This window comes from Solanum pennellii, chromosome 1 (genome assembly GCF_001406875.1).
Source record: "Solanum pennellii chromosome 1, SPENNV200".
NCBI classification, from domain to species: Eukaryota; Viridiplantae; Streptophyta; class Magnoliopsida; order Solanales; family Solanaceae; genus Solanum; species Solanum pennellii.
Window position 1 is genome coordinate 19880448 of NC_028637.1, and position 12493 is coordinate 19892940.

Here is a 12493-nt window from a genome sequence, read left to right on the forward strand (position 1 = left end):
GTCCGTCACAAAGTTCAGAGAGTTAGTTCTGTGGAAGGATTTGTGACAGTCCGTCGAGCCCTCAACGGTCCGTTCTGCCATTTCGTCGTGAAGTTCAGAAAGTCGATCTCAGTACCCAAATTTCTAAATTCTAAGTGTTTTGGTACGAGACCCCCTCGACGGTCCGTCGTGCCCATGACGGTCCGTCGTGGGATCCGTCGACCCAGACAGTGATTTCCAGATATTAACTCTGCTGCTCCAAACGACTAAACAGGTCGTTACAATCTTCCTTCTCTCACTTGCCTCTCTCCCAATATCGCTCGCCTCTCTCCTCCCTCTCTGAATCTCGCTCGCCTCTCTCTCTCTCTCTTTCCATATATATAAATACATATGTATAATATACAATTATCTAACAAATATACATATACAATTCACCTCTCTCCCACTCTCTTCCCTCTTTCACTCCTCTCTCTCCCAATCTCGCTCGCCTCTTTCCTCCCTCTCTCAATCTCACTCGTCTCTCTCCTCTCTCTCCTAATCTCTCATTCCATATATACAAATATATATGTATAATATACAATTATGTAACAAATATGCATATAAAATTCACCTCTCTCTCACTCTCTGCCATCTCTAACTCGCCTCTCTCCCAATCTCGCTCACCTCTCTCCTCCCTCTCTCAATCTCGCTCGCTTCTCTCACTCTTTCCCAATCTACGTTTCCATATATACAAATAGATATGTATAATATACAATTATATAACCAATATACATTTACAATTCACCTCTCTCCCACTTTTTGTCCCTTCTCTCTCGCCTCTATCTCTCTCAACCTTGCTCGCCTCTCTCCTCCCTATAACATGTAGCTACGACTTGTAATTATCAAACTATAGCTATGGAGAATAATTAGACTATTTTTAGTGCCTATACATGAAAGTTCCCCAAAAATAATCAGCCATGGTTTTGATTATCAAAATGAACTATTTGCTTTAATTATTATTATTATTATTATTTTATTCAAAACAGACATTTTAAAATAAAATAATTTTTACAAATGCCATTTATTTGACATTTTTATAATTAGTTAATTTTTATCAATTTCGTATAATACATATCATATCTATTTTTGAGTTAGTGGAGTAATGGGTAAGGATCGTGTATATTAGTTTTCTTTAGCATAGTTATTTTTTGTCAACTAAAAACTAGTAGTTATCATCAAAAATAAAAATTAATTTAAAATCATTATTTATCATTTTGTTTTAAAAGTTTAAAAAAATAATTATCGTGATAGAAAGATAACCATTTTTAAATTTGTTCATTTTCAACATTCAATTTTTTTAATAAGAAACTTGTATCTAAACTAAACACCCCAACCTCACCTATGCTTCTCACATCTTAGGAATATAGTACACTTTCTTCAATATTGAAATGTCATAGCTAGCTTTTCGAATTGACTTCAAAACAAATTTATGTAGATATTTCAAGTCTTTATTTTACCACTATAGTGTCTCCATTGTCATTAATCATTCAAAAATAAGCATTATTAGGAGTAACTAGAAGCAAATTACACGCTAATTCAAATTGAATAAAATGAAGGAATCCTAAGATACAAGTAATGTTAAAGAAGGGACTACATTTGAAAGAAACATCACAAGTCAACGTAATAGTACTACAACCTATTACAATTAATCTTATCTATAGTTTAGAAATAAAACTCAACCTTGCATCATCACTCAAATTCATAGTTTAACATAATACAACTTTTAGTATAATTAAAAAGAAACCTTATAAGTCACCCTAACACTTCATTTTACTGAATGTGATGAGCAAAAACCAACTTATTCTTACGCTAAGAGCGATTCCAATAGGTAAAATCTTTCAAACAAGGAGATCAAGTCAATTTATAAATGCTATAAAAAAAATCCACAATTTCTTTTGTTAATTAACATTTTTATGATAGATTTTAATATATATGAGCTTCTTGACACTATAAGCTACTAACATATTTTTCTTCGTCAATAATATTATGTGTGATTAAAATATACGAAATTTTAATGAAATATATTTACCTTTGAGCTCATTGTTATTATTTTTTGAAGAACCCGCATGTCCTTTAATTTAATTCTAATTGACAGAGCATAGATCCTTACATAAATTGTGGAGAAAAAGGGTCTGAAAAATACTTATATTTTAATCAAAATTGTTGTTACGATATCAAATTTTATGGAGGACCTCTTACCCCCGCTCTATTTAATAGTGTATTTATAGAAATATATGTGCCCACGTGGACACATTACTATTCATAATTATGCAATATTTATGATGTCCACGTGGGCACATATCTACCTTTAAAATACACTATAAAATAGTGCAGGGGTAAAAGGTATGTTCAAAAGTTTGATATCGTTTCATGAATTTTGGTCAAAGTTCGGATATATTTCAGACATTTTCCCCTAAATTGGGTCAATTAGACAAAAAGATCATCGAAGGAAACTCCAACATCAAGTTCAAAATACCAAAGAATTATAGAGAGCTGACAAAATGGCATTTGAAAAAAAAATAATGCATAAGTAAAACTATATTAAAGAGGAGGTATCTGACGTACCGCGATTACACGGTATTTTCAATGCATTTTACTTAAGAGTTGTGTGTGTCTAGATCCCTTGTAGTAGTTAACAAGTTTTATGTTTTGTTTTCCAGGAAAGATGTCCCGGTTGAAAAACGCATCAGGCAGCTGAAAAAATGCAGAATAGGACATGCGAAGGCCATCGACGGCCCTTCGTCTAACCGACGAACCGTAGGTGGTGATGATCGATGCAGTTCAGGCTATGGTAGAAGTTCAGGAAAATCGAACCATGTGTGGAACTACGAGCATAAACGATAGTTTGTTAATTCTCGACGGACTTTACTGGTGAAACGACGATTGGTTTAGAGAAGGTTCCATCACCCGACTTTTCAAGATTCTCAGTGTGGAACGACGGATGAGCACCGACGGGCCATAGATGGATCGACAGACTGTACTGTTGGTCCGTCGTTTGATTCAGAGAAGGTGCTATCCGATGAAAAAAAACAATTCCAAGTATGGATTGACGAAAGAAGTCGACGGACCGTCGATTGACTCACGATCCGTTAGTGAGGTCGTCGAATGAAGTCGTGTTTCTGGATAAAACTTTCCTCATTTCAAATCTTTTTTTAGGACTATATTTTCTATAAATAGGAAACTAAAACCTTGTTTTTGGGGTTAGCTATTGTTGTTAATTTTCTATTTTGTTTTGGAGATTGGATTTTTGCAAACTTGAGCAATTAATCAATTCCCATATTTGGTTTGAAGCTATTTTCTTGCAATTTCAAGTTGAATTTGTGGGTTTCTTCTTATTGTTAAGTAAGTTCATGAATTTTTTATTCAATAATGTGAATTGTAATCTTGTTAGTTTGGGTAACTAAATTCACAACTAAGCAATTCTCAAATAGTGTTTTTTGCATGTATTGATAATTCTTACGCTTAAAAGTCTTTTTAACGAGTGCACGCGTTAGAATTCGCCTTATTGTTATTGTCAGACAAAGGAGGTAGGAATAGGAAAATAACTATTGTGAACACTTAATTTTGTTTTACCAAAACATAAGTATTTTACACTAATTTAAAAAGGGTTATATTTAAAATTAAAAAATATATATAAATTGTCAATTTATACAAATTATAAGATCAATTATAGTTTAATGATAATAAAAAATATGATAAAAAGAAGTAGGGAATTTAAGTTATTTGTATCTAATCTAAAATTAATATAGAAAATGTCATGGAAAAGTATGGAAAAAGAAAATAAAAGAGAAGTCCTACAAATTTCAAATTTGTTTTACCTTATCCTAATTACTCCCAACTTCCTAACTTATTTTTCTAGAAATCCTCCTCCCATCTAATTTATTTAATTTTTATTCTATTTTTTTCCATTTTTTTTGTTCCACGTTTTTCTTTTGTTGTTTACACTATTTTTCTTGTTTTGTTTTGTTAATTTGCTATTATTATTATTTATTTATTTTATTTTTATATCCTTCTTTCAACTCCAATTTTCTCAACTAATTTTCAAATAAAATTCTAATCCTACTCTACTACGTTCCTTTTAATTAGCACCAGACTCTCACCCAAAAAAATTATAAAACCACATGTTCAGTTGAAAAAAAATATACAAAGAGACAGATTGAAATACACAGAAAAAATATAAGGAAAAGCAAAAGCAAAAGCAAAGCAAAGAGAAAAAAAGTGAATTTTTCTTTGACAATTCGGTTAGGGTTAAAGGTTTTGATTGTGATTCCAAATTCGTGGATAATAGCTTACTTTTGTGGTATCAATTTTCGCAGCGAGGTAACTATAAATTCTCGCGTGATTTAAATAATATTACTTGTATGAAAATTTGATTCCAATAGTATGAAATTCTTCAAATCACATGCATTATGTTTATTATCATTATTATTGTTACATTATTATTATTATGCGCTTTAGATGTAATTTGCAATATATATTGAAATCAGTTTCATGATATCGAATTGTTAAATTTGAATAGATAAGTGTGTCTGTTTTAGTCTAATTTTCACTTCAAGAAACCTTATTGAATTTACTGTGTTCTTGTTAGATTAGGATATAAACTAAAGTTTAATTGATTAGTGATTTAGGAAAGCTTTGTTGAATATTATTTTTTAACATATTATTTGATAAATCAAAAAAATTTTTTATCCTTAGAATAAAAATAAAATGATTATCAATTTAATTTGGAATGTTAAATTACATAATTAAGAGGATCTATGAATATTATTTAGAGGTTTATGATTAAAAAAATAAAATAATAAAGAATATTTATTAAAAATAAATGAAAAAGCATAAGAAAAAAAGGATAGAAATAATCATAATAATAATAATAATAATAATAATAATAATAGTAATAATAAAAGAATAACGTGAACATAAAAAGAATACTTAAAAAACAATAAGAAAAAAAAAGGTATCACAGAAACAAAAAGAATCAAACAAACAAAAAATTATAATAAAAAGAATCATAAATAAATAAATGAATAAATTGTGATACAAAATATATGTAAAAGAAAAGAAAATAAAATAATAATAATAATAAAAGTTAACAGAAAGTAAGAAAAAAATAATTTAAAAATAATATTTACATATAAATAAAAAAGAACCCAAGTGGGACGTACAAAAAAAATGTCATACAAAAATTATTAATTTTTTTTTCTAAAAAATAATCATAAATCCTATAAATTTATCTCCTATTTTAAATGTATTAAAAAATAATCTTAAAATTACTCAAACACTAAAATTCCTTTCCTAGATAAACTCTAATTTCTAAATATTAGATACCTATAATAATATAAAATATACAAATATAAGCAAAAAAAAAATAAAATAATATATGAACGTTTAAAGTTTAAAATTAATAGACCCATAAAAAAAATAAGACCATTTAAAATAAATAAATCAATTTCAAATAAATTTAAAATAAATCTAAGGTTAAATAACAATGTTATTATTAAGTTAAATAATATAATATTCGAAAATTAAGTCAAGTCATACTAAAGTCAATAAAGCGATCGTGCTAGAACCACGGGACTCGAGGGGTGCTAGTACCGCACGACCCGAATTTCTAGTTCAAAAACCAATAAAAATAAAGTCTATTTTTTTAGGAATTTAAATAAGATGACTTCGAACACCAAAAATCAATTCCAAGTGACGACTTTATAATAAAATAATCTCTTTTTAAAATGTAACTTTAATTAGAAAAACTCTTTCTTTCAAAACAATAAAATCAAATATTGAAGAAAAAAAGGGCGTTACAGACGGCGACTCCGTTGGGGACAACCAGAATTCGAACTTATAATGTTGATTTATATATGACTAATTACTTATGTATTTACGTTTTTGTATATTGTATTTATTGTCTTAATGTGCCAATTGTGTATTTATTTACTATTTTAATATTATTTTAACAGTATATAAATTTCTTTCTCTTGCGCATAGTTATAAATATTTATTAATATAATAATGGGAATTGCGACTGCGCACCTCAATTCTGTAAAGCTAGACAGTGGATCTTTGGTCTATGGTAAAGGATATTTAGTCACACCTTTTTATGATGTGGAGCAACCATGCACAAAGCCGGAAAGTGCTGCTACCGGCACGTTGCTACTCCCTAACTCGAGTTGTCCGCTCGTTTTACAGCCAGTCTAAATACATTTCTCCGTCAAGTTTAACCTTGGTAGAACTGAAATCAGATATGGTTATCCCAACTAGATTTCAATTATTTGAATCATTTATATTTGACTTAGGGAGACTCAACATATGATCAAATTCATTTGGGATAGATACCCTAATTTTATTTAATAACCTAAATTTTTCCATATGCTATACGAAAATGTATTTGTATAAATCAAATCTATGGCGACAAATGAAATGAAAGAGAAACTTTTTCCTTCTAAATAAAAATCACGAGTAAAAACATTTTTACAAAAAGAAACTTGAGAAGTTTTTATATCACCTAAATAAAGAATATAGGTGCATTTGTCAAAAAAAAATTTGAGCAACTATTTAATTTGGACAAACTACGCACAACTGATTCTCACCATGATGAGATATGTAGGCAACCTTCTTTCGGGTTCGGTGATCCTTATTTAAAAATTAAAAAATTCAAGGTATCTTAATTATTTAAAAATTAAAAAATAAAATAATATGTGTATCAATTAAAAAGAGAATCTGTCCTTAAGAAAACAAAAATATTTTTACTCATATTCTGAACAACGTTTGACCTGATTCTTGCTTTGACAAGATACGTGGGCAACTTTACTGTGAGGTTCGGTCCAGCCGAGAAAAAAATCTTAAAATCCTCGTCTCATAAGTTGGGGCAAAAAAATAGATTTTTTTTACTTGATTGGTAACAACATGCTTAAGATTATGCATAAGAAACAATAATAAAATGTTAAACTATTTGGCAGGACAGATCAACATTGTTGTGACCTATAGACTTATGTTGACATCTCTCAATATATTTATGTAATACTTAAGAAATTTTCTTGTTTAAAATTATGGATAAAATTAATTCGATCTCATTGTTTCAAATTCATTGTGTGGTGAGATTTCGATGTAAAATTCAAAGACATGATTTTGTTGATGTAGAACTTGGCCCGAATGTTGATTGAGACGAAATTTTGAGCAATATTTAACTTGAGAAAAGATTATAGGCTTTCTTTGAATCAATTGTGCCTTTTAAGCCTACCGAATGACATGTTATCCATAGAACTCCAATTTCGAGCCTGAAAGCTTTTTATTTGAATAACCACATCTTAGCCTATACCTTTTGAGTGTATAAATGCACTACTCCCTTTATCTCACCTACTTGAGCGCACTACGAAATAGCTACATAACACCAAAGACCTAAGTTGGGTAACAAAGTGAAAAAGACCAAATATGTCAAAAAAAAAGAAAAGATAGAATCAAAAAATGAAAAAAAATCTCCAACATAAAGGAGAGAAAATCAAAAAAATGAAGAGAACAAAAAATGAGAAAGACCTTACAAGAAAACAAAGGTCAAATGCAAAAATTAAAAAAAACTATTGAAAGCATTGTGCAAATTTTAAGGAGAAAATATTCACTTTATCTCGAATAAATATCATACCTTTCCCTAAGACTACATTTCAAGCCAATGACAAGTCCCGTTTGATCTCATTTTTTATTTTCTCACATTAGTGGATGCTTACATGAGGGTCAAGCATATGGTATCTCAATCTAATGCATTGAACATCTTTCTGAGTGTGAGTAACTTTCAAACATATTCTACGATCTAAATTATTATATCGTGTGAAGTAGGACTTTCATATTTGCGAGTGCATTTGAAACATGATGATACGAATAATTCTATCCCTTAATTATGGCTAGATAAATTCATCTTGTAATTACTTAATCATATTTGAGATACAATTTAAAACTATATAAATTACTCAAAGTTGACATCAAATTTGTTTGAAAGTAGTTGAATGTGGTTCATATGCATAATATTAATTGTTGGTACCAACTAAAGTCAAAATATTATCAAACATTAACTATTCTTTTTCCCATTTTTTCAATATATTTCTAAAAATAAATCAAGAAAAAGAAAAATAAGTTTTTATTATTGAACTACGTTTGACCTGATTCCTAAGAAGATACTTACTAATCCCCTCATTCAGGTTAGGTCTAATCACTAAATAAAATAATAATCATGTTATTTCAAATCTCTAATATGGTATGTTACAAAAAAAATAAAGAAAATGAGAGGGTCGTCTGAGTGAAATCTCTCACGAGAACAATAAGATGACAGTAAAAATATAAGAATCTCTACTTGGTAAAAAATCACGAACGACATCATTGATAAAATGATGACATCAAGTCTTGGCATGAGCACAATCAAGATAGAAATAAATTTATAGACTGAAAGAGCTACAAGGACAAATTGTGCAAGTAATTCGCTAGAGAAAAACGTTGCGATGGTAAGCTTTTGAATCGTTGTCGTTCATATAATATGCAAAAACAAATATACAACTAAAAGGATTGTTTTTTTTCATAAAAAAATCTGGGGCATTTTATTTTATTTTTAGATTGTTCAATGTACTCATAAAAATAAATAAAAATAAATTATATTGAATAACAATAATATAAGTAAAAAAAAAATTCACCCCTGGTGGCATATAGGGCGAAATAACCCCTGTTTTATTTTCTTGTCTTCACAGGGCACAATAATCCCTGGTTGCATATAGGGCACAATAACTTCTATCTTATTTTTCATGTTTTCACAGGGCACAATAACCCCTGGTTGTATATGGGCACAATAATCTCTATTTTATTTTTTATGTCTTCACATGACACAATAACCCCTGGTTTCATATAGGACACAACAATAAATATTTTATTTCATTACTTCACAGGGCACAATAATCCTTGGTTGCATATAGGGTACAATAACCCCTATCTTATTTTTATGTCTTCACAGGGCACAAGAAACTTTTGTTGTATATAAGGCACAACAAATCCTCTCTTATTTTTCATTTCTTCACAGAGCACAATAACCCCTGGTTGCATATAGGGCACAATAACCCCTATCTTATTTTTCATGTCATCATAAGGCTTAGTAACCCCTGGTTGCATATGGGCACAATAACTCCTATTTTATTTTTCATGTCTTCACAGAGCACAATAACCCTGGTGGCATATAGCGCACAATAATCCCTATTTTGAATTTGCATGTCTTCACAGGCCACAATAAACCCTGGTTGCATATGGGGCACAAAAACCCCTATTCTATTAACCATTTGTTGCATATAGGACACTATAACCCCTATCTTACTTTTTTTCATGTCTTCACAGGGCACAATAACCCCTGGTTGCATATAGGGCACAATAACGCCTATTATATTTTTCATGGTTTTAAAGGGCACAATAAACCCTGGTTGCATATAGGGCAGAATAACCCCTATTTTATTTCTCATATCTTCTAAGGTCACAATAACCCCTGGTTGCATATAGGGCACAATAACCCCAATTTTATTTTTCATTTCTACATAGGTCACAATAACCCCTGGTTACATATAGGGAACAATAACCCCTATCTTATTTTTTCATGTCTTCATAGGGCACAATAACCCCTGGTTGATATAGGGCACAATAACCCCTATTCTATTTTTCATGTTTTCACAGGGCACAATAACCCCTGTTGCATATAAGGCAGAATAACCCCTATTTTATTTCTCATTTCTTCACAGGGCACAATAACTCCTGTTTGCATATAGGGCACAATAACTCCTATCTTACTTTTTTCATATCTGCACAGGCTATAGGAACCTTGGTTGCATTTTGGGCACAAATCTCCCTTTTGTTTTATTTTTACATTTTGTATTGGCTACAATATTTTTATTCTTAGTATAGATTTTTATAACTTTCATTAATAACTCATAAAATTTTCCTAGTGCAAACTGGACAAAAATTTTTTGTTTCGTTTGTTTGTTTTGTTTTATGGTGTGCAGGTTTATACGTAGTACAAAAATTGGAAGTTCAAAGAATAAAAGAATTTGTTCTTTCAAGATAAAAAGTATTCAAGAATATCATGCGGAAGAACGTCAATAGCTGAAGTCAAGTCATGAAGTTTCAAGTCTTAAAATCAAATGTCCAAATAAAAAGTTTTGAATCGATAAACCTACCAAAGAGGGTGACGCGATAACCGACAATTCAAATTGAAGACTCAAAACTATTGGAGTAGACTAAATTTTATATCTTGCCTTCTGCATTTTGTTTTTTTATGTAATAGCTGAAACTACAAACCGGATTCTCGATAAAACTTCACCCGACTACCTAACTCATTGAAACTACGCATGACTCCTTATTATCAACTTAGGATATGTAGTTTTTCAAAAGTTAGGAAGCAGTCAAACCTTTTCTCTTTTATTTATTTTTCACATTTTTGGCGTAAAAGTTTCATTCAAAACTTAGTCACATTGTTCACGTCTTTGCATGGACACTATTCATGTTTCCAAGCAAAGAGGGGCATACAGTGAACACCTAATTTTTTACCAAAACATAAGTATTTTACACTAATTTAAAAAGGGTTATATTTTTTCACGACCAGTCGTGAGTGACACCCACACTTACCCCCCTAGGTGGGCGAACCAACAAGTCTGAACCCCAACATATACCAATAGTTCAACTATAAATAACAAAAATAATGCGGAAGCTCCAAAAGTTATTAAGTAATCAATTTAAATAAGTTCTAAAGTTTAATACTTATTATCCCCAAATCTGATAGTCATCACATCAAGGACATCTATTTCCAAATTACCATGTCTATGACTGTTTAAGAAACCAAAATAAGCAAAAAGTTGGTCCATGTCCGAAATGCAAAGACATCAAGACGTGAATGAGAGAATCCAGCACTGTCACGACCCAAAATGGGTCGCGAGTGGCACCCACACTTATCCTACTATATGAGCGAACCAACCAATCTAAACCCCAACATTTCAACCATAATAAACAAAATACGATGCGGAAGACTTAAAACTCATTAACGAAATCAATTAAATAACTTCTAAAATTTATCAATACTTATTATTCCCAAAAACTGGAAGTCATCACCACAAGAACATCTATCCTCAAATTACTAATCTAAGAGTATCTAAGAAGCTAAAATAAGTAAACAGCTAGTCCATGCCGGAACTTCAAGGCATCAAGACATGAAGAAGAAGATCCAGTCCAAGCTAGAAGCATTAGCTCACCCTGAGATCCGACGCGATGAAGACTGGCTAGAGTTGCGGTTGAGTTGAAGACGATGGCACGTTTGCTGCACTCCACAAATACAAAGAAAAACAATTACAAGTAGGGGTCAGTACTAAACACGAGTACTGAGTAGGTATCATCGGCCAACTCAAAATTGAAAGCAATATATTTCAGATAATACATAAAATCAACTAAATGCTTAACAGGTGATAGCAACAAGTATAAGAATCATTTATAAAATCACCAAACACATCTATGAGGACTCAAGCCTCCACACCCTACTCTTTTGGGAAATAGGTTTCTTTTACAATTTGAGTATGCTAGCATAATTCAAGATTCATTCTCTTTACTAATCCTGGTGTCGGAACGTGACACTCCGATCCATCTACTATCCTGGTGTCGGAACGTGACACTCCGATCCATCTACTATCCTGGTGTCGGAACGTGACACTCCGATCCATATACTATCCTGGTGCCGGAATGTGACACCCGATCCACTATTCTCAATCTTTTAGTTCATTAAGCCTTCTTTTATACCGAGGCATCATCATTAACAAAAGATTTTAGGGTTTAAGATTCAACAGGCTCATCATGCTAATTCATCACAATTATGTAATCATATCATACATACACACAATTAAGCAGTATAGGAGACTTTACATTACTACCCAATACATATCATTCGCTATTAAGAGTTTACTATGAAATAGCATAAACCATAACCTACCTCCACCGAAGAATCGCGATCAAACAAGCTATCTTCCCAAAACCTTTGCTTTCCTCTGCGTTCTTCTCTTTCTCTCGTTCGTTTCTCCCTTCTCTCTCTGTTCTTTCTATTTTTCTTATTTCAAAACCCTCTTTCTTTTACCCTAATTAGCATATAATTAAGTATAAAAGATGATAAAATACCCCACTATTTGTTTCAAGGTTATCTCCTTTAACCCCCAAGTAATTGAATTATTAACATTAAACCACTAACTTTATAATTATAAGCAGGAATAGTCCAAAACGCCCCCTTAAAACATTTAACAGAAATCCGACCCAGCCATGGTTACGCAGCCTGTGACAGCCCGTCGTGCCCGCGACGGTCCGTCCTGCTGCTTCCGTCACAAAGTTCAGAGACTCAATTTATTAAAGAGTCTGTGACGACCCGTCATGTCTGCGACGGTCCGTCCTGCCATTTCGTCGCGAAGTTCAGAGAGTCGATCTCAGTACCCAA